Here is a 22899-nt window from a genome sequence, read left to right as displayed (position 1 = left end):
AATTAATTTCATTGAAACACATTTATTCATAAAACATGAAAATTTACCTTTTTAAATCCCTTTTTCCATAGAATTTACGAAATCATTTACAAACCACTCTAGATAATTAAAATGACAGTAAGTTTACTCACAATGTCTAGAGTGCAGATTTCTGAAGTACTCAGACTACTGGTCCTCGGGTGCAATTTCTTTGCCTTTATAGGAGGACTCACCACCTTGACATAGTACAAAATCGAGAAACTCATTACATTGGTACTAAATCGAAATTAAACTAATTTAGACTACTAATGCATGATATGGAATGCAAAATGCACGAGTAACCATCTAAATTTCGGTTCCGACCAAATTCGTCTTATCACCCGATTAATTATTAACACATCCAATTTAATCTCAAATTACTCCATTTCTTTTCTAATACCTCAATTCATCAAACATTATTCAAATAACACCAATTTCAGCATCAAAACCCTCCCATTTCTTCATGGAAAAATTCAGCCATTACAGTGCACTAACACTGTGATTTTTCCTATTTAATTTTTCTCACCATTATTCATCATTTTCTAAGTCATTTCTCTTGAAATAATAACAATCCATCACCCACACACATCAAGGAAGATTCGACCAACGAAGATTCATGGGGAAAATGGATTCTTTTCTTGTTGTTTTGCTTCTAAATATGCTAAACTAATTAAAAACACTAACATATCTTAAAATCAATTCAATCCAACATCTTTCTCTCTCCATACCCATTTTGACCAGCCATGAATTCATCATGAAAACATGCAATTTAACCATGGAAAATAAGGAGAAATGCTTAAGGAAAATAGATTTCAAGTTTAAATTGAAAAATCCTACCTTTTTCACTTGTTTTCCTTGATTTTTCACACTTTTTCTCTTGAAATTCTCCACCTAGGGTTTGTTCTTCCTTTGTTTCCTTCTTTTCCTTGCTTGGCCGAATATTTGGAGAGATAATAGGCTGATTTATGCTTATTTTTAAGCTAAATAATAATATATTCTAAGCTTGACACTTGCCATTTTCTTATTGGTACATTTTTAAAACTTTAAAAAATTTAAACTTTCTATCTCCACCACATATATTTTCTCACTTATCCATAACGTAAAAAGTCAATGAATGAATTCTATAAGCATGACAAGTGTTGAGTGTGTAAAATTACAATTTTGCCACTAGGGTGGCAAAATTATGATTTTACCCCTATGCTCCAAAAAATACCGGGATTACAATTTTTCACTTCTCAACCTCAAATCATACTCCAATAAGTCAAATGTGATCAAAATCTTTCAAAAAAAATTCTCATTTTGTCCTCGAGTGACAAAATTACCATTTTGCCTCTAGATAGTGAAATTTTCGGTTTGACTCCAAATTAATCCTTGAACCCCAAATCACCATTTTAAATCATTCCTAGACTGTAAAATTTTCAATTTCACCATAAAATCTCTATTCGATCTAGTTCGAGGTTTAAATCAACGTTATTGTACCTCTAGGTACAATATCGACTTTTGTAAATTTTTTGAAACTCTCATAGCATGCAAACATGTTATCCATCACATGTATGTCATGACAATTATTTTATAAGATTGGGCTTTACAGCCACGATCTCTCTAACCATTGTAGGAAGCCATAACTTTAGCTTTTGCAAACCACTGTTCTAATATTAAAGTCAAAGCTTACATTGTTAATCTAAGTTTTAATTTAAGAAAAAAAAATTTACTGATGGAATTCCTAATAGAATTCTCTCATTACCTACTACAAATCTATTGACAGATCGAACCCATTACTGGTCGAATTGCCGACGAAATATTCCATAGGTAAATTATCGACAGAATAATCCATCTCCAACAGATTTCTTATTACTGACTACGTTATTTCTATCAAAATTTTCTATTGGAATTTCCATAGATGTTGTCACATACCAATGAAATCTTAACTATTACCGACAAAAATTTTCATCTGTAATGTCTTGTTTTTTGTAGTGTTCTTGTGATTTGAAATTGCACGTCTTATCTAAAAAAAGTAGGATGCATTTTTTTAAGAAAAGCAATAATGTAAATCAACCCAAACTTCATGTGTAGTAACTGTATAAATAATGTTATTAGCAATATTTGAAGAAACCACATTAATGACCCAAGAAAAAATTATACTATTACAGTTGGTTCGTTGAAGATATGTGGAATCGGTCTTGGTTGGTTGAGAAATTGTGTCGTTTATAAAACTAAGCTTGTTCTTAGCTTCTAAGGCCATGTGGATGGCGCGGCTCCAAGTCAAATACTTGTCATCATTCAGTGGTTGAGAAATTAGTGCTGCACCTAGATTGTCTGAATGATGCAAAAAATAAAGAGATGAAATATCTGAATCAACAGTACTCTCAATTGTTGTGGAGGTCTGAGAGGTAGATGCATACATGGCTGTGTAATGAAAAAAAAAATTATGAAAGTAGGGAAAGAGTATGGTGGCAACGTTGTAGAAGAACCAGGCTTTGATACTATGTTAGAAAATGGTATTTTTCATTCACTTTCAGTTACTTAATCGTACATACTTACATACATATATGAGCTAAGAAAAGAAATGGAAAAAAAAAGATTGTAGCCTAAACGATTGTTGTACAAAAAAAGCAGCCAACAATTCAATTTTATGGAAAAAATCATATTACATGAAGGAATTGTCGTGCTTTGATTAAGGAGAAGTGTAATATGGTTTGGAGCTGGTCAACATGCTCTAGACGAGGAGAAAATGAAGCTAGTGTAATAATACCTGCCCAAATCATGCTATGAGCCCTAAGTCAAGGTCATGGACAAGTGGCCAGATCTTAATGGTTAATTATATTTCTTTACCCTAACTGTTAGGCATTGCATTTAAATTGGCTAAACCCTTATATTAATTGACTAAAAAATATAGTGATTATGAACATAATGTTGAAAAGAAGTTTATGAAAAAATAAGATTTAGTAGTTTTGTTATAGGGTTTTATCCTTATTTCTTATCTTCAAGATTAATCTTATCTTCTCAGATAAAAAAATTAGTTTTCTTAATTCTATTGTATTTGTTCAATATTCTTTATTGTCAAGGAGGGTTCCCAATCAACTCTAACGTACGGGCTCTTCTGTTTCCTATCATGTATCAATTGAACTTCTTTGAGAATAACAAATCTGTTGCACCAAAATGTTTTACCTAGCTTGTGCTTTGTGAAGGTTTTAGGTTTAGTCTATCTACTATCTGTGTCTGGAAACGTTAGATTAATGTATTGGTCACAAAAACACTAATTAGTTTTGGAACTGGCAAATAATGTGATAGTTAATCTCAAATTTTTCCATTATTTTCATGAGTAGTTAATGGTCCACCCTAGATGGGAAGTTAATATCATCATAGGTCATGGACATTGCATACAACAACTTCATCAAAACAGGAAAGGCAAGGGAATGGTTTTTAGCCATAGGAGGGCGGTTAGTTTTGTAAATTGTTTTGCTGATAGAGACCTTTCAACAAAGCAGAAGGTCCACTTCTTTTATTAGAATAAGACGAAAACCATAGAATATCTCATCAACTAGAGGAGCATGATGCGGTATATTTTATTAATAATTATCGGTTGCCTTGTCCATCTAGGTGGCAGTTGAGAGCGAGTTGATCATAACTTATGCTTCAGTGGCTTGTGCGAGTTGTTTGAATTTTCCAAATCTATACTCAGATGACATCCTTACATCTTAATGGAATGAAAGCAATTGTCTGCATCGAGAAGTTGCATATAAGTCAAATGTGGGAAAACAGAGAAGACCTCATATTCAAAAGGCTCTTTAGATAAAGTGAATATGACGGAGTGCAAGATCCTCAATAGCAAAAAGAACACTGGTTACTTTGTGTATAGGGACAAGGCTGTGAAGATGAGCAAATGATCACTTGATCTAGTTCGATATTTCTTGTATTGAAGTGAACCTACAGTGCAAATGTAATATGTCTATCGATTTGTTTTGGAACCATAAATTTATAAACATGTCATGGTCCACCAATCAATGTTTTTCGTTGAGTAATTAAAGACTGTACTATAGTTGTTCCTAGCTTACCAAATCTTTGTCGAACGAAGTTTTTTATCATAGATTCTTAATAAGCAACCTAACTTAGATGTATATCTGTGTGCATACATATATTCTAAAATCTTTTGCTACTCTTATGAACTCTAAAAATGAGGCCTTGGAGAGTCTAGAAGTTGATGCATATAATAAAGACCTAAGTATGCATGCTTAGGTATATGCTGTAAAGCCCGAGCTTATAAAATACTATTCATGACTTACATGTGATGATAGCATGATTGCATGCTAGGAGAGTCCCAAAAAATTTACAAAAGTCGGTATTGTACCTAGAGGTACAACAAAGTTTATTTAATCCTCGAACTAGATCAAATAGGAATTTTAAGGTGAGATTAAGAGTTTCACAGTTCATGGATGACTTAAAATGGTAATTTGGAGTTTGAGGATCAATTTGGAGTCAAATCGGAATTTTCACTAACTAGAGGCAAAATGATCATTTGCAACTTGAGGACAAAATGAGAATTTTAGAAAAGAATTTTTTGGCCCCATTTAACTTATTGGAGTATAATTTGACTTATTGAAGTATGATTTGAGGTTTAGAAGTGAAAAATTTTAATTTCGGTATAATTTGGAGTATAGGGGTAAAATGGTAATTTTGCCACCTCATGGGCAAAATTGTAATTTTCCACCACCAGGATATTTTTTCCAGCACATGGTCTTTCTTTGTCTTCATCTTTGACCCTTGACTAAACATGTGGTGGAGATAAAATGTTTAAATTTTTAAAATTTTAAAAACGGGCCAATGACATGATGCCATGTGTCATGCCTTTATTAATTTATTATTTTCCTTTTTAAAAGGCACAAAATCAGCCCATCTTCCACCCCATGGCCGGCCAAACCAGCAAGAAAAGAGAGAAAACAAAAACAAAACCCTAGAGAGAGAAAATCAAAGAAAAAGTGTGAATTTTCAAGGAAATTAAGTGAAAAAGGTGAGATTTTTTCTATTAAGCTTGAGTTTTCTTATTCCCAAGCATTTCTCTTTATTTTCCATGATTAAATTACATGTTTTCATGATGAATTCAATTCTGAAAAAATGGGTTAGGAGAGAGAAAGTTGTTGGATTTATTTGATTTTAATTTATGTTAGTGTTTTTAGTTAGTTTAGCATATTTAGAAACAAAACAATAAGAAAAGAATTTATTTTCTCCCCCAACCATTAATGGCTGAATTTACCATGTAGTGAGTGAGGATGAGTTTGATTTATTCTAGGAGAATTGGTTAAGGAATAATGAATTATGAGCCTAGAAAAATAATGGGAATTTTCAGAGCAAAAATATGAATTTTTACCCATTAGGGGTATTTTCATAATTTGCTGTTGGGACAGATAATTTGCACCACACTGAGGGACATTAAGTTAATTTGGGTGCAATTGAGGTATAGAAACTGAAAAGAATTAAATTGGAGTTTAAACGGACCCGTTAGGAATTTAATCGGGTGATAAGACGAATTAGGCCAATACCGGGTTTAGATAGTTACCAGTGCATTTTTGCATTCCATATCATGCATTGATAGTCTAAATTAGTTTAATTTTGATTTAGTACCAACTTGGTGAAACTCTCGATTTTGTACTGTGTCAAGGTGGTGAGTCCTCCGATAAAGGCAAGAAAATTGCATCCGAGGATCAGTAGACAGAGTGCTTCGAAAGTCTGCATTCTAGACATTGTGAGTAAACTTACTGTCATTTTAATTATCTAGGGTGGTTTTTAGATGCTTTCATGAATTCTATGGAAAAAGGAATTTAAAAAGATAAATTTTCATGTTTTATGAATAAATGAGTTTCAATGAAATTAAATTATAAATTGTTTTGAAATTAATAGTGATTTTGAAAAATAGAGTACACGGAGACTGTTAATTGTGGCAATTTGATTGTTTAAATTAACTGGCTTGTGATAAATCGAGCATGATTGGCTAGTTGGCAATTGTATTGAAATGCGAATTGTTTGGTTACCTTGAAAAACTACGAATTACAAAATTGCCATATCATGTTATTGAGTTTTATTATATGGTGGATTATATATTAATTAATCACTGCAGTAGGGGGTTTCTGTGGACCAGCCTTTTAGAGGGGCATGGTAAACCCCATTATATTCTTACCTCGAATGGAGAGACGCGTAGGGTATCTCCTGGGGTAAAGTTTAGGGTTCACTTCACGCTAAACCACCACGTGAGGGGGAACTCAGCCAACGCCAAGAAACGGCTATGTTTTCAAAACAAAAACATGATTTATGTGAAATGTGAATTTTAATAGCCTTGGCAGTCTCGGTAGGATGCCTCGACCAAGGTGTCCCCGAGAATGGATTTATGGCACAAGCCTAGATTTTTATGAGATTCATAAGCCTTTTTACGTATTTTGAACGAGATGTGTTCTAATTGTATAACCCAGTTTATGATGATTTACTTTATTGTCTCCATGTACTCAACTCTAGATGTTTATGATGATGTCTGTTTACTCATTGGGATTTTATAATCTCACCACCCTCATTTCCACCCATTTCAGGTTCAGTATAGACTGTAGATAGCTGATCTCATCGAGGACTACAGTGGGATCTGTATTTTCCAAACCGTAGGTTCACAGTCCTCTTTACTTTTGTTTATTCGGGGGCACTCTTGTTATTGTAAATTAAATTAAATATTTTGGCTTACTGTATTTAAGTATGTATAAATTTATTTAGCTTTTACGCTATAAAAATTATTCACGTATAACTCTATAAATATTGTTTTATAAGAAAATAGAATATTTTACTTAATATTTCTTTTATTTTCTTATTATATTCAAATAACCATAATTTCGTTTTAAAAGAAGATTTTAGACTTTTAAACTCATTTTGAATATGAATTGTGTGTTTTGTACTTGTATATTATGTTTTAGCCAGTTTTAAAATTTTTGAAAAAAATGACCAAATTACCCCTGTGAGACGAAAAATTAATATTTTATTTGTTTAAAGTTGGAAACAGCTTAAAATCTTTTAGAACACGATATTTGACAATGGTTGCTCACAAGGGAACAGAGAAACTGATAGTAAAGCCCTGCGGGGTTTCGAGTTGACATTCCGGGCAATAAGTGTCTACCGGGACACCGCGGTGGTTGTCACGGGCTTGAGGGGAGTACCGGGTCGTGACATATGCTTATATGAGTAGTTGCTTCAAAGTAATATTTCTTTTATTTCATAAAAAACAAAAATAAGGAAAAAGTTTTCAACTATTCTAAGCAACCAGTTAGCCAACTAGTCATTAGAAGAACCCTTCTCCCTTTCTAACTCTCTATCATCGACTAGCAAACACATCCGTGTATACACACCATGCACGCGGTGTCACATAAATGTTAATAAAGGGCAGAGGGTAATGTAATTATAGGGGGGCCACGGCCCCCAAAAATTTTTAAAATTATATATATATATATATATATATATTAATGGCCCCTCTAAAATTTTTAGAAGTTTTTATTTATTATATATATTTTTTAGAAAGCTAGTTCTTTTATTAAATTGAGATCATTCGTGGAATACACACTCCCAAATTTTCTTGCTTCAGAAGGAGGGTACTCAAAAAGAACATAAGAATTTATTGAATCAAAACCATAATTGGCCATGTAGTCCGCCACCATGTTACCCTCACGGTAGATGTGCACCAGTTGTAGCTCCCATTCATTTTGCAAAAAGCCTTTTATTTCCTGTATCAAGTCCATATTCGCGCATGGTGTTAATTTGTACATCAAAATTGCCTTAACTACCATCTTATTATCAACCTGAATTATCACTTTTTTGAACCCTGACTCCCAAGCCAATCGAAGTCCAAAGAGCATTCCCCACAGTTCAGCTTTATACGCTGAACATTTGCCCAGTTTCGCCACAAAATTGTTCGCCATTCACCAGCCAAATCACAGATTTCTCCCCCGGAAGTAACCTCATCACTTGACTTCCTGTATGCTCCGTCCGTATTTAGGCTTACCCAGCCCACTTGTGGGGCCCTCCACCCTATCAAAATTTCTTCCTTCATTCTTCTCTCAACCTGCACCCCATCAAAATCGGCCACTATTGCTGTTGTAGCAGTTGCCATACTTTTGACCAAGCTTAAGCGGTTACGTGTTGGAATGGAGATGTCTTTAAATACCAGATTGTTGCGCCATTTCCACAAGTACCAACATGCCAGTCCAAACACCACAGACCATGAATTTTCCCCTATTAGTGGCTGGTGTTTTTCCAAATTCCATACCAGCCATTCCCGCAGTGGTGAAGTGAAAAACTTGTTTTGCTCTCGTTGAGGAATAACTCGCACCCATAAAGTTGTCGCCATCATGCAGTCCTGTAGAACATGGATCGTGGTTTCATCCTCCATTTTACACTGTGGGAATAATGCCTCTATTGTAAGCTTTCTGCGCAACCATTTTCTATTGGTCAAAAGTTTCCCATGTAAACATTGGAAAAGGAACGTTCTTACTCTTTGTGGACCTTGCCACTTTCAAGCTCCTTGCCATATTTCGCTCGGCTTGACATCTGTCGATGGTGATGATTATCTCAAGTAATCATATGCTGATGCTATGGTAAACTGACCCAAAACAGATAATCCCCAGTATGATTTGTCCTGTGTAAAATCTAACGTGGGAGGCATGATTTGTAGCACTTGAATTACCACTTCCTGCGGAAAACAATGGCATAGCTTATCATGGTCCCAGTGTCCATTTGGACTCAAAAAGTCTTTCACCACCACTTTATCTAAAGCTGGATGTGCCACTCTGCATGTTATTTCTACCAATGTTCTGTCACCTAGCCATTTATCCTTTCAAAAGTTCACTAACATACCATCTCCTATTACCTATCTGGTAGCAGACGTAACCATTGGCCATAATCAACTTGCTGCAGTCCAAAGGTTAGAAACTCCACTTCTTTGAATACTTTCTAGCCTTCAAGTAGTGTTGATATTATACTTACCACACAAAATACTAGCCCACAATGCCTCTTGCCTCTCTCTCAATTGCCACAATAATTTCAGAAGGAATGCCTCATTTACAAGCTTTAGTTTTCTTATTCCCATACCACCCTCATCTTTTGGTCGACACAGTTGTTCCCATTTAATAAGGTGAATTTTTCGATGACTTTCATCACTCCCCCACAGAAAGTTCCTGCACAAACGTTCAATTTTTGACAAATGCTCAAGGGCATCGGCATTACTTGCATTGTGTAGTTTGGAATAGTCATCAATACTAATTTTACTAATGTGAGACGTCCTGCAAATGAGAACGTTGATGCCTTCAAAGAGCTAAGTCTCATACGAACTTTGTCAACTAGATGATTATAGGAGCTTACTTTTCTACGACCAGAAAATAACGAAACCCCAAGATATTTACCAAGATCGTCAGAATATTTAAATCCAGAACCACCCATTATATTATTGATAGTGCCTTTACCCACATTTCTTGAACAATAAAATAAGGATTTTTCTACATTCACCTTTTGTCCTGAGCATGCACAAAACTCCTCAAGGACTCCATTTATCACCTCCATCTGTTAGATTGAAGCCTCAGTAAAAAGTAATAAATCATCAGCAAAAAATAGGTGAGTCAGTGGTGGGCATCTTGGGCTTAACTTAACTAGTTTCCATGAACCATTTGCCACCGCCGCATTAATCCCATGAGCAAGTCTTTCAATGCATAGTACAAACAAATATGGAGATATAGGATTTCCTTGTCTAACTCCTCTCGATTGCTGAAAGGTTGACAAGTGGGTTCCATTCCAAAAAATTCTTGTGTTGTTCCATTGCCAGCTCCGAGTTAAAACATTCACAATCTTATGTGGAATCCTAGCCTCCAATAATGTGTCATAAATAAAGTCCCAATCAAGCCTATCATATGCCTTTTCCAAATCTATTTTTACCATCATCCATCCTGTACGTCCCTGTTTCTTTTTGAATGAATGCATCGCCTCTTGCGCTATGATTATGTTATCCACAATTTGTCTTCCTGGTATAAAGCTTGCCTGTGGTTCTGCCACTAAAAAATTCATCACTGATTTAAGTCTATTAGTAATAACTTTCATTAGCACTTTAAATGCAACAGGACGTAAACTGATGGGGCGAAAATGAGAAATAGTTTTTGGGGTCGGTATTTTGGGGATTAAAACAATAAGTGAGCAGCACATATTATCACCAATATCCCCACCCTCCATAACATGTGATACATACTTGACTAGACTCTGGCCAATTGTTGCCCATTGAGATTGAAAAAATAACACATGTAATCCATCTAACTCGGGAGCTTTCAGAGGCTTCATTTCAAATAATGCATCATACACCTCTACACTTTCTACTGGTCTTACTAGCTTTAAATAATCCTCATCACAAAGTGTAAGAAATGCACCTTTGATGGGATGGGATGGTAGTGGCCCAATATCTTTCGAATACAGCTTCTGAAAAAATGCAACTGCTTGTGATTGAAGTGTCGACTGATCCTCACACCAATTCCCATGCTCATCTTTTAGCCTCACTATATTTAGTTTATTTTTCCCTCGAGCCACCCGAACATGAAAATACTTGGTATTTGCATCCCCAAACTTAATCCAATCAGTTTTCGCTTTCTGCATCCAAAAAGTCTCCTCTTGTTTCAAGACTTTTATATATTCGGTTCTCAGATTATTCTCCAACTCTCGCAGATGTGGAGATTGACGATGTTCCAATGCTTTTTCAACACCACCTAAACGCCTTAAAAAATTCCTTTTTTTGTGAAAAATATTCCTAAAGACTCTCCTATTCCATTAGCAAGTCCTATTGGTAAAGTTTGCTATATCTACAGCTAGATTATTCGAATTGTCCCATGCCTGCTGAACGAAACTCCCAAAGCCCTCATGAGTCAGCCATGCAGACTAAAAGTGACCGACAGGTGATGCTTGATGATCATAATGGTCATCTAACACTACAAGAAGAGGTTGATGATCAGCTTGCACCCTAGGTAAATGATGAACTACCACCTCCTGAAATAAAAGCCTCCATCCGACATTACAAATGGCCCTATCAATCCTTTCTACCACCAACCCTCTTTGCCAAGTGAATTTTGGTCCCTTATAACCCAAATCCAATAATTCAAAATTAGCTATAAATTTCTGAAATTGGGTACAGGGTCGGCTTCCTGTCAAAGAACCTCCTGCCTTCTCATGCCCAGCGAGAAAAACATTAAAATCGCCTATTAGCATCCATGGTGTTTCAATTCCCCTAGCAAAAATAGATAATTCCTCCCATAAATCACGTTTGACTGCTTTGTTGGGACTATCATATATTGCTGACAAAATCCAAGTGGACCCCGCGAGATACTCAATTGACATATGAACACACTGCCAATGATTGCAAATCACTGAAACTTGTACATCATCCTGCCAAAGAATCCAAATCCCTCCAACAAAGCCAATTGCTTCCACTCTATGAGATTGGCAAATCGTAGACAATTGATTATTCTATCAGTCATTCCTTCACTCACTCGAGGTTCCACTAGCACTAAGATTGAAAATCTATATTGCGTAATCCAATCTTTCATTACTGCAACAAAATCATTATTTCCTGCACCTTGACAATTCCACATAAAAACTTTTAGGCTCATAATAAACTAATAAAAAATAACTGATGAGTTAAGAGTTCAAAGAAGTCTCATTATTGCCCTCTCCCATCTTTCCATTCATCATAATTTGAACAGCCCAATTTCCCCTCGTTGACCCGAAGGCCTCCTCTGTCACTAGTTTACTTAGCATATTCGTAGAAGTTGAGGTTATTACTCCCTTTGCTCTTGCTTTCTTTTTGAGTGAAATTATCTGTGGCCGAACACTACCCATCTTATCAGGTGGCTTTCCTTCCTTCTTTTCTATCCTTATGCCTCTAACTCTCTCAACTGCACTTTTTTCTCCAGTTAGTGGTTTTATCAGCCTAGTAGTAGTGCTACTGTCCATACCTCTCCCGCTTAATATAACAACTGAATGTTTCAACGGGTCAAGTACCCCCTCATGGACCTCACGGTCTACTTGTTTCTGTTCGCCACTAACTTCATTTGAAACTATTTGAGTTTTCCCATCCTCCACTACACTATCATAAACGCCTTTTCCCTCCAATAATACCTCATTGGGCTGTTCCATCACAGTGCCTGTCATAGTTTTTTTATGAACCTCCATGTCCGCTTTCCTACTGGTAATAATTTCATTCATTGCAGTATGCCCTATTCTGTCCTTTCCAAGAATCATATCAGTTTCCTGGGTATCCACCTACATAGTTGATTCGTCATTGGGCTCGTGTTGCAGTATTGTAAATCTAGAGCCATCCTTGACATGGTTGTTTGCCATTGATGCCATTCTGTTCCTCTCATCATAACCTCTTGGCTTTTTCCTACTAACCAACATCCAAGGGCCATACAGTGAAGCCACTTGCTGCTGTTCATCTGTTTGTCCTTTTTCATTTGTATTAGCTGATCGAGTAGCTTCTTTACGGTGGCATTCTTCTTTGACATGTCCATACATTCCACATGTATAACAAATTCTAAGTAGACCCTCATATTCAACCTTCTGCCTTCTTCCTTTCACGTAAACTAGCGGTACCAGTGGCTTTGTTAAATCCAGCTCCACTGTAATTCTTGCAAACTTTTCTCTATTTTTTGAGTAGGTGTTATAGTCAATTTTCAACAGACAACCTAAAAGAGATGCTAGTCGCCTCAATGCTGATTTGTGGTATAAATGGAGCAGCATCCCTGGGAATCTGACCCAAGCCGCCACTGCAGTCAGATTATTTGTACCCTTTACATAATTCGGTGCCCATGGTTGAACAAGCAAGTAGCTGCCTTGTATCACCTAAGGACCATCTAAAAAAGCGCTTAAATAATCACCTTCCTCCGAGAATTTCACCAAAAAAAATCATCATCTAGATCAACCACTGAATATTTGCCTTTAGGATTCCATATTAAGACGATTTTGGCACACAGCAATCTGTAGAATATTGATCTCCCCAGCATTTTAACAATAATTACTCTGCTCCATCGTTTGACAAGTTCGTCGTATTTCTTGTCCGATATTTCTAACGCAGGAAACCCATCAACTGTCTCTTCCCAAAGATCCCCCTTGTCGTCCTCCAAATCTTCCTCGTTTTTCACCTCATTTTCGAAAAGATCAATTCGTTCAAGCACCATATCCTCATCAAAGAATAAGTCACCTTTTGATAAAAGAGAATCTCTTGCCGAGTTCATTAGCGCATCTCTAAAAGAGGGGTTATTGTGCATGGTTATCACTAGCTTCTTCCCTAGATCCGCCGCATCCTCCTCCCTCAAAGGCACCTTTTTACGGGATCTGTCGTCCAGTAAAAAGGGCGTGGTTTTCTTCGCCAAGGAGTCCTCTGCCCCTATTCGTTTCCTGTCAAGCCCGACCTTATAAAATACTTTCCATTTCACATTCATATGATTGATAATATGCTTGCATACTTGGAAAGCCCCAAAAGAAAAATCGTTAAAAGACGACAACGTACCAAATGGTACAATTAAGTTAATTTAAGCCTCGAACTATATCAAATAGAGAATTTAAAATGAAATTAAGAATATTAAAGTCGCAGAATGGTTTAATATGGTGATTTGGAGTTTGAAGATCAATTTGGAGTCAAACCAAAATTTTTACTGTCCAAAGGTAAAATGGTCATTTGCCACCTAGGGACACAATGGGAATTTTTAGAAAAGATTTTTTTTTTGGCCCCATTTCACTTATTGGAGTATGATTTGAGTATTGGAGTATAATTTGAGGGTTTGGCAGTGAAAAAGTTTAATTTTAGTGATTTCTAGAGTGTAGGGGCAAAATCGTAATTTTACCACCCGCAGATAAAATTTGAGATTTTAAGAGAATTTAGATCAAATTTGACAAATTGGAGAATGGTATGAGTATAAGGGATGAAAAATATGTCTATGGGCAATTTTTCAGTTTTTGGGGCAAAAATGTAATTTTTTACTTTTACGAGGGTAAAAGTGTAAATTTTAAAAATTACTCCACCAAGACTTTGGATAAGTCTGAGAATTTTATCTAAGCTATGGATATGTGGGACAAGTGTATGGTGAAAATTTGGAAACAAATGGATGGCTAGAATTTAAGGAATTAATAAAACATTAAAAAAATAAATAAAATAATATTATATTATTTTAGCCTTTAAAAAGGTAAAAATTCCAGAATTCTCATCTTCTTCAGCCGTCCAAACCAGGGGAGAAAAGGGGGAAAAAAACAAATAAGAACCCTACCTGAAAATTTGGGAAAAATCAAGAAATCAAGCATTGAAAAGGTAAATTTCATTGATTTTCCTTGTGATTTTCACTACCCATGCATTTTTTTCTCATTTCCATGCAAAATTAGAAAGTGGGTATGGACACTGTCATGCTTTATTTTACCTTTGCAAGCTGTGTAGTAATATATTAGCCCTGTCATGCTGTCAAAATTCTATTGTATGGTGGGTTTGACCTGCTGCAGTGGGTTGGGTTCTGTGGACTAGCCTATTAGAGGGGCATGGAATCCTGTTATATTTTTACCTCGGTTGGAGAGGCGAGTAGGGTAACTCCTGAGGTATAACTTTAAAGTTCACTTCACGTCAAACCACCACGTGAAGGGGAACTCGGCCAACGCCAAGGAATGGCTATGTTTTCAAAATAAAAACACGACTTTCTAATAGCCTTGGCGGACTCAGTTGGGATAGCCCTCGGCCAAGGTATCCCAGATAACTGAGTATGATAATAATTTTTTGCATGAGCCAAGCTTTTTAAGAAATTCATAAGCCATACTGATTATTTGCTTTAAATAAATTGATTTCATTTTGTTGAAATAAGTTGAAAGATGATAAACTACAATTTGATGAAATGTTTTAATAGTCTCCTTTTACTCGACTTTAGATATTTTGAGTGATGTTTGTTTACTCACTGGGATTTTATAATCTCACCACCCTCATTTTCACCCATTTCAGGCTCAGAATAGATTGTAGATAACTGATATCGGTGAGGATTACAGTTGAACTTGCCACATCCAAAGACTGTAGGTTCAATTCTTTTGATACTTTTGGTCATTCGTGGGCTCACGTGTCACTGTAAATTAAATTCTATACTTTGGTTATCTGTATTATGGTATGTAAGAATTTATTTTGCTTTTACACTATAAAAATTATTTGTGCAGTATTCTTAAAATATCGTTTTATGTGAAAATTGAATATTTTATTTAATATTTTTATTTTATTATGACAGTCATAATTCCATTTTAAACGAATGTTTTAGACATCCAAAATTATTTTTGATTATGAAATATGTGTTTTCCACTTACATACTATATTTTTAGATGATTTTGAGATTTTTGGGATAAATGACCAAAATACCCCTGTGAGACGAAAATTATTATTTTATTTGTTTAAGTTGGAAACAGTTACCCACAGGGGAAATGAGAAGCTGATATTAAAGCCTTGCAGGGTTTTGGTTGACATTTCGAGTAATGAATGTCGATCGAGACATCACGACGGTTGTCACGGGCTCGATGGGAGTTCCGGGTCGTGACAATTAAGTTGGTATCAGAGCTTTTGGTTTTAAAGATTAGAGTTTTGGGTTTAAAGTTATTTTAAAGTTGTTTTAAAAATTTACAGTGTCAGTGTGGCCCCGAGTGAAGTTAGGTTAGGTTGAATAAAATACATGCATAAGCATATAGAGCTTGAGGTTGCCTAGACTCACTTTGTTCCCTCTTATATATTATTATGTCTCCTCGACGCGAACAACCACCTTTCACTAGATCAGTTGGGAGGGGAAGAGGTCGTTTCCAACGTCGTCAGTTAGGTGCAATAGAGGAGGAATCGACTACATCCACCATTCGGGCAGCACCTGTTGCTGAACAGACCGAGACTCCTCCACATCCTTCACCTCCTCTGCCACTTACTAGTATTCCTGCTATGTCTCTTGAGGCAGTTCAGGCATTAACAGCCTTCTTTACTACCATTGCTAGCCAAGCTCAGGCTGGTCAAGCTCTTCCTACAGTTCCTCTAGCTGCTCCTTCAGTACCACCATCCCCACCTCCTGTCCCACCACCAGTGCTGGATGTTTCTGATTCTAAGAAGCTTAAAGAGGCTAGGCAACAAAGTTGTGTTTCTTTTATGGGTGAGTCGGACGCAACCGTGGCTAAAGAGGTGGTGCGAATGGCTTTAAGAGCTGAGAAGCTTGCGAATGAAAATAAGAGTTTGCGAGCTGAGTTAGCAAAAAGGAGAAATTTAAGTGTATCTTCTAGTCAGCCATCAAACAGGGGCAAAAACTCCTCTGTTTCAGGAAGTTCACGTAGATGCAGAAATTGTGGGAATTATCATGTTGGGCCGTGCAGAGGGCCTGCACGATGTTTTCGTTGTGATCAACCGGGTCACATTAGGAGAGATTGCCCACAGTTAGGACGGGCTACGGTAGCTGCTCCATCTCCGCCAGCTCATACGGATATGCAGAGGAGAGATTCCTCTAGATTGCAACCGACACAAGGATGATTTTGACATACCACCAAGGGTAGATTAAATATGTTGAAATTAGTGCTCTAATAAAGTACATATGATAGAAAGCTAGTTTGTAAGTTATAGTTTTCATGATCATGAAATATATAAAGATTATCAATATATGGACATACATTTGGAGTTGTAATTTACAAGTTTGAAGTATTTAAGATATGATTAAATGGAATTAGCATTAGTTAAGGTACGTAAATCTTTTAATTAATTTCTGTGGAGTATGCGTGATAGTAGAATGGAGGAACATCGTGCAGTGATGCTATATGGTGAAATCACTATACAACATGGAAAGGGTATTTTCGAGTGGGATTTATTGACTGATGATAAGTGATGAGCAATTTGAGATACATGTAGCTATGAATAAATTTGGAGATTTTTGCTTAAGCAAACTTGTATTAAATATTATGGTAAAGATATATGAATGCTAGTGGCAAAATAAATACATTAAATCAATGTTTTGATCGCACACTTGTGATAGAAAGTTAGTCTTGCTAATTGTGGTATAGACTCGAAGGGAAGCCACACGATTATGAATAATTGAGGTAGTAGCTTTAAAGGTGGAAGAGTTGCTAAGATAAAGTGAATTCAAACCGTTGCAAGGCCACAGTTCTGACTATTAAACGCTGTCACGTTAAGAACCCCTAATGGCTAGAAAGCAAGAGCAAATTGAGAGTGGCATGAAGATGAAACTCACGAGTTGAAGAATGGTCATTGGTTTTCATGCTAAGCTTTGTTGTTTGGAGTCTTAAGTGCATTGGGAGGTATTAAGATAAAGATGATGAGTGAAATTGCAAAGTTTTTTTTTTTTTATTGCCTTATATATATTGGCATGTAAGAGAAAGAAAAGTTAGAGAATTTTTGAGATGGCTACATAAAAATAAATTAACATGTGGAGTGTTAAGATGAATAATATGATGACTGAAGTCAAATCTTAAGAAATAAAGAAGACAGGAGATTAAGTCTTGTTAAAGACTAAAAAGGAAGCGAGCGAAAGGTTAGATGAATGTATGAGATACTGATAAGAGATGTCAATAGCAAGTGAGGAAACTGTAAATAAAGATTTCAATAATGATATAGCAAATGAGTTTATATAGAATATTGTTATGAGAATATACTGATCTTGTCTTGACCTTGTTGAAAGGAAAGGATTAATAACAACACAAGTAAACTAGGTAACATGCTAGAAACCCATGGAGATAAATTGAAGCATGAGTAGTTGGGCATGCCTTTATGGAAATGATATACTTGGTGTATAAAAGAGTAAATAAGTGATTAAGTGTTTCAAGAATGTTTAAATGCCCTTGAGAAAGAATTATAAGTTATACATGATGAGCATAAGATGCGTGACTTTGAAACTTGCTAAGGAGCCAAATGGCTAAGTTATGGGTTAAATGATCATATGTTGTGAGACATAAATTTAAAATAAATATCCCTAAGGAAATACTCAAGAGAAGTTCTGCCATGGATCTTGTGAAAGCAAGCACTAAGTTATGTAGTTATAAAAAGGAAGCTATAAGCTGAGAGTGGTATAAGTATTAACATTAAAAAGTACTTTAGGAGAATTTAGTTTCAAGTCTTGTAATTTCAAGTACAATTTGTAAATTAGTTAAGGAAAAATGATGTTATATTCATATGAAAGAGTGGAATAAAGGATGATAGAAGTTAACCCTGATAATGAAGTCAGATAATGAAACTTTCTTAATATATTATGGGAATTGGAATTCGAAAATGCATGAGGCATACATGATTCAAATGAATTTGAGTTTTAAGTGACAAATCAATATCGAAATGCAATAAGGATACAATATATAGGAGACATGAAGGATAATCGAGGAATAAGGATGACTTTTAGGAATTGTAGTATTGCATAAGATGCAATGATCAAGTCAAGATAAATTTTTGAGATACCAATGGGATTATAAAACATACACGCATAATAGATTATAATTCAATGGAGATGACATTGTGATGCAATGATATACAGTACAAGGAAACTTAAGCATATAATTGCAAATGATAAGAAGAGAATATAAGTATATAAATGATGAGGAACTATGGACAGGCATGATGAGAATTTGTATGAATTATGAAGATTATTCTATTGAATCTTGATTGTGGATGGGAATGAATTAAGAGAAATTAGTCTGAAGGCATTTGAAAACAGAGACTCGTATACATAATGAGGAATATAGACATTTGAATGTACATGTATATGTATGTGTGGAGTAGTGATGTACCCAACTAAATGAATAATGGTTTTAGTGGTTCGAGATTTGAACTCAATATATTTGATGAATTGTATAGATAATGTAACGATTAAGAATCTTATCAGAAGACGATTTATGGTGACCTAAGAAATTTTTGAGAAACAGTTAAGGGAATATAATCTATAGTACGATTAAGCCATATGAGATGGATTAATAGGATTAAGAAGATTGAAATTTCCTAAATGCAAAGTAAACATGAAATATGTAGAAATAATTAAAGCTATTAATTTTCTCGAACGCTGAGGATATGTACAGGAATGAGTATGGCGTGTTAATGATATTATAAACTACACAATAGTGTATGAGGATAGGATGAATGAATGAAAGTCGAGAAGTTTGATATGGAATGAAGTAATAAGATAGTGATTGGTATACCTAAATAAGAATAAAATGCGATTGAAATTGGTATGATTGAGATGGAGTTATTGTTCAAGCTTAATGATAGTAATAGAAGCATGCTTGGTGTCTCGATATAAGAAATCATAATTGTGAAGGTTATTGTTGATCTGATTTTAAAGGATAATAATAGACATAAGCGAAGTACTTGAGTTGAATTGGAGGTAAATGAGGTGAACAAATCGAAATTCCCTATAAAAGGGAAGACATAAGAAGTCGAGCATTAGATGAGAAAACAATACCCCCACTTTTTCTCTAAGTTCAATACATGAAATTTTGAGGTCAAAATTTTATTTTAAGGGGGGTAGTGTTGTCAAGCCCGACCTTATAAAATATTTTCCATGTCATTCATATGATTGACAATATGCTTGCATACTTGGAAAGCCCCGAAAGAAAAATCGTTAAAAGACGACAATGTACCAAATGGTACAATTAAGTTAATTTAAGCCTCGAACTAAATCAAATAGAGAATTTAAAATGAAATTAAGAATATTAAAGTCGCAGAATGGTTTAATATGGTGATTTGGAGTTTGAAAATCAATTTGGAGTCAAACCGAAATTTTTACTGTCCAGGGGCAAAATGATCATTTGCCACCTAGGGACACAATGGAAATTTTTAGAAAAGAATTTTTTTTTTTTGCCCCATTTCACTTATTGGAGTATGATTTGAGTATTGGAGTATAATTTGAGGGTTTGGCAGTGAAAAAGTTTAATTCCAGTGATTTCTAGAGTGTAGGGGCAAAATCGTAATTTTACCACCCGCGGATAAAATTTGAGATTTTGAGGGAATTTAGATCAAATTTGACAAATTGGAGAATGGTATGAGTATAAGGGATGAAAAATATGTCTATGGGCAATTTTTCAGTTTTTGGGGCAAAAATGTAATTTTTTACTTTTACGGGGGCAAAAGTGTAAATTTCAAAAATTACTCCACCAAGACTTTGGATAAGTCTGAGAATTTTATCTAAGCTATGGATATGTGGGACAAGTGTATGGTGAAAATTTGGAAACAAATGGATGGCTAGAATTTAAGGAATTAATAAAACATTAAAAAAATGAATAAAATAATATTATATTATTTTAGCCTTTAAAAAGGTAAAAATTCCAGAATTCTCATCTTCTTCAGCCGTCCAAACCAGGGGAGAAAAGGGGGAAAAAAACAAATAAGAACCCTACCTGAAAATTTGGGAAAAATCAAGAAAAATCAAGAAATCAAGCATTGAAAAGGTAAATTTCATTGATTTTCCTTGTGATTTTCACTACCCATGCATTTTTTTCTCATTTCCATGCAAAATTAGAAAGTGGGTATGGACACCCATGCTGGCCAAACCTCCATGGATGAGTTTTGAGCTTGATTTTTGGTTGATTATAATTGAATTAAGTGATTTTAGTTAAGTTATATTGAAATATAGCAAAAATAAGCTAGAGATATAATTTTCTCCCATTGAAACCCATTATGCCAAATTTTCTAAGGGAATATTGGCTGCTGATCTTGATGTTTATTTGAGGAATTATCATGAATAATGATGAATTATGAGCCTAAAAAATAATGGGAATTTTCAGAGCAAAAATATAAATTTTTACCCACTAGGGGTATTTTCGTAATTTGCTATCGGGACTGATAATTTGCACCACACTGAGGGACATTAAGTCAATTTGGGTGCAATTGAGGTATAGAAACTGAAAAAAATTAATTTGGAGTTTAAACGGACGCGTATATCGATTTATCGGGTAAAATATCGAAATAGGCTAACACCGCATTTAGGCAAAAATTTAGACATTTTTGCATTCCATATCAAGCATTAGTAGTCTAAATTAGTTTAATTTCAATTTAGTACCAATGTGGTGAATTTCTCGATTTTGTACTGTGTCAAGGTGGTGAGTCCTCCGATAAAGGCAAGGGAATTGCACCCGAAGACCAGTTGTCTGAGTATTTCGAAAATCCCCACTCTAGACACGGTGAGTAACCTTACCATCATTTTAATTATCTAAAGTATGTTTTTATTCGGTTTTGGTGAATTTTATGAAAATGAGTTCAAATGGTAAATTTTTATGTTTTGTAAACAAAATGAGTTTAAATGAAAATATTTTATAAATTGTCTTGAAACGAAATAACGATTTTGAAAATAGAGTAACTGGAGACCACTGATATGTTGTAAATTTAAAATTGAATTAATGGCTTATGTTACTGTATTGGCATGACTGGCTGGGCTGTGTTTTTTATGAATTGTATGAATTGCTTTATTTTACCCTTGCAGGCTAGGTAGTAATATAGTAGCCCTGTCATGCTGTCAAAATTTTATTGTATGGTGAGTTTGACCTGCTGCAGTGGGCTGGGTTCTGTGGACTAGCCTATTAGAGGGGCACGGAATCCTGTTATATTTTTACCTCGGTTGGAGAGGCGAGTAGGGTAACTCCCGAGGTATAACTTTAAAGTTCACTTCACGCCAAACCACCACGTGAATGGGAACTCGACCAACGCCAAGGAATGACTATGTTTTCAAAATAAAAACAAGACTTTCTAATAGCCTTGGCGGACTCAGTTGGGATAGCCCTCAGCCAAGGTATCCCAGATAACTGAGTATGATAATAATTTTTGGCATGAGCCAAGCTTTTTAAGAAATTCATAAGCCATACTGATTATTTGCTTTAAATAAATTGATTTTATTTGGTTGAAATAAGTTGAAAGATGATAAACTACAGTTTGATGAAATATTTTAATAGTCTCCTTTTACTCGACTTTAGATATTTTGAGTGATGTTTGTTTACTCATTGGGATTTTATAATCTCACCATCCTCATTTCCACCCATTTCAGGCTCAGAATAGATTGTAGATAACTGATATCGGTGAGGATTACAGTTGAACTTGCCACATCCAAAGACTGTAGGTTCAATTCTTTTGATACTTTTGGTCATTCGTGGGCTCACGTGTCACTGTAAATTAAATTCTATACTTTGGTTATCTGTATTACGGTATGTAAGAATTTATTTTGCTTTTACGCTATAAAAATTATTTGTGCAGTGTTCTTAAAATATCGTTTTATGTGAAAATTGAATATTTTATTTAATATTTTTATTTTATTATGACAGTCATAATTCCATTTTAAACGAATGTTTTAGACGTCCAAAATTATTTTTGATTATGAAATATGTGTTTTCCACTTACATACTATATTTTTAGATGATTTTGAGATTTTTGGGATAAATGACCAAAATACTCCTGTGAGACGAAAATTATTATTTTATTTGTTTAAGTTGGAAACAGTTACCCACAGGGGAAATGAGAAGCTGATATTAAAGCCTTGCGGGGTTTCGGTTGACATTCAGAGTAATGAATGTCGATCGAGAAATCGCGGCGGTTGTCACGGGCTCGATGGGAGTTCCGGGTCGTGACATTTCCCTTCTTAATTGTTTAACCCTGCTAATATTTTATTATATCTTTCTTAATGGTTCCTTTCAAAATTAATGAAATTATTTGTTTACAATATATTTTTAATGGTTCCTTCAAAATAATATTTTATTTTAATATTAATATAAATAAAAAATAATAAAATGACCTCATAAACCTTACTTAACTTTACCCTAATTTAGGTTTTTTTACACCTCTTTCTCCCTCTTTCTTTTTCTCTTTTATCC

The 22899-nt window shown here is 35.0% G+C and overlaps 1 long non-coding RNA gene across 1 annotated transcript; it reads left to right on the top strand.

Annotated features, from left to right (window-relative positions):
- Positions 1-4859: 4859 nt before the first annotated feature.
- LOC148761151 (uncharacterized) lies at positions 4860-6734 on the top strand. Its single transcript, XR_016027835.1, has 3 exons — positions 4860-5026; positions 5675-5758; positions 6594-6734. It is a non-coding gene; the product is annotated as an uncharacterized LOC148761151 (long non-coding RNA).
- The last annotated feature ends 16165 nt before the right edge of the window (positions 6735-22899 follow it).

Source organism: Theobroma cacao, chromosome 8, assembly GCF_053813885.1.
Source record: "Theobroma cacao isolate CCN51 chromosome 8, ASM5381388v1, whole genome shotgun sequence".
Lineage (NCBI taxonomy): Eukaryota > Viridiplantae > Streptophyta > Magnoliopsida > Malvales > Malvaceae > Theobroma > Theobroma cacao.
Note: the sequence above shows the minus strand (reverse complement) of the source record. Positions and strands in the feature narration are given on the sequence as shown.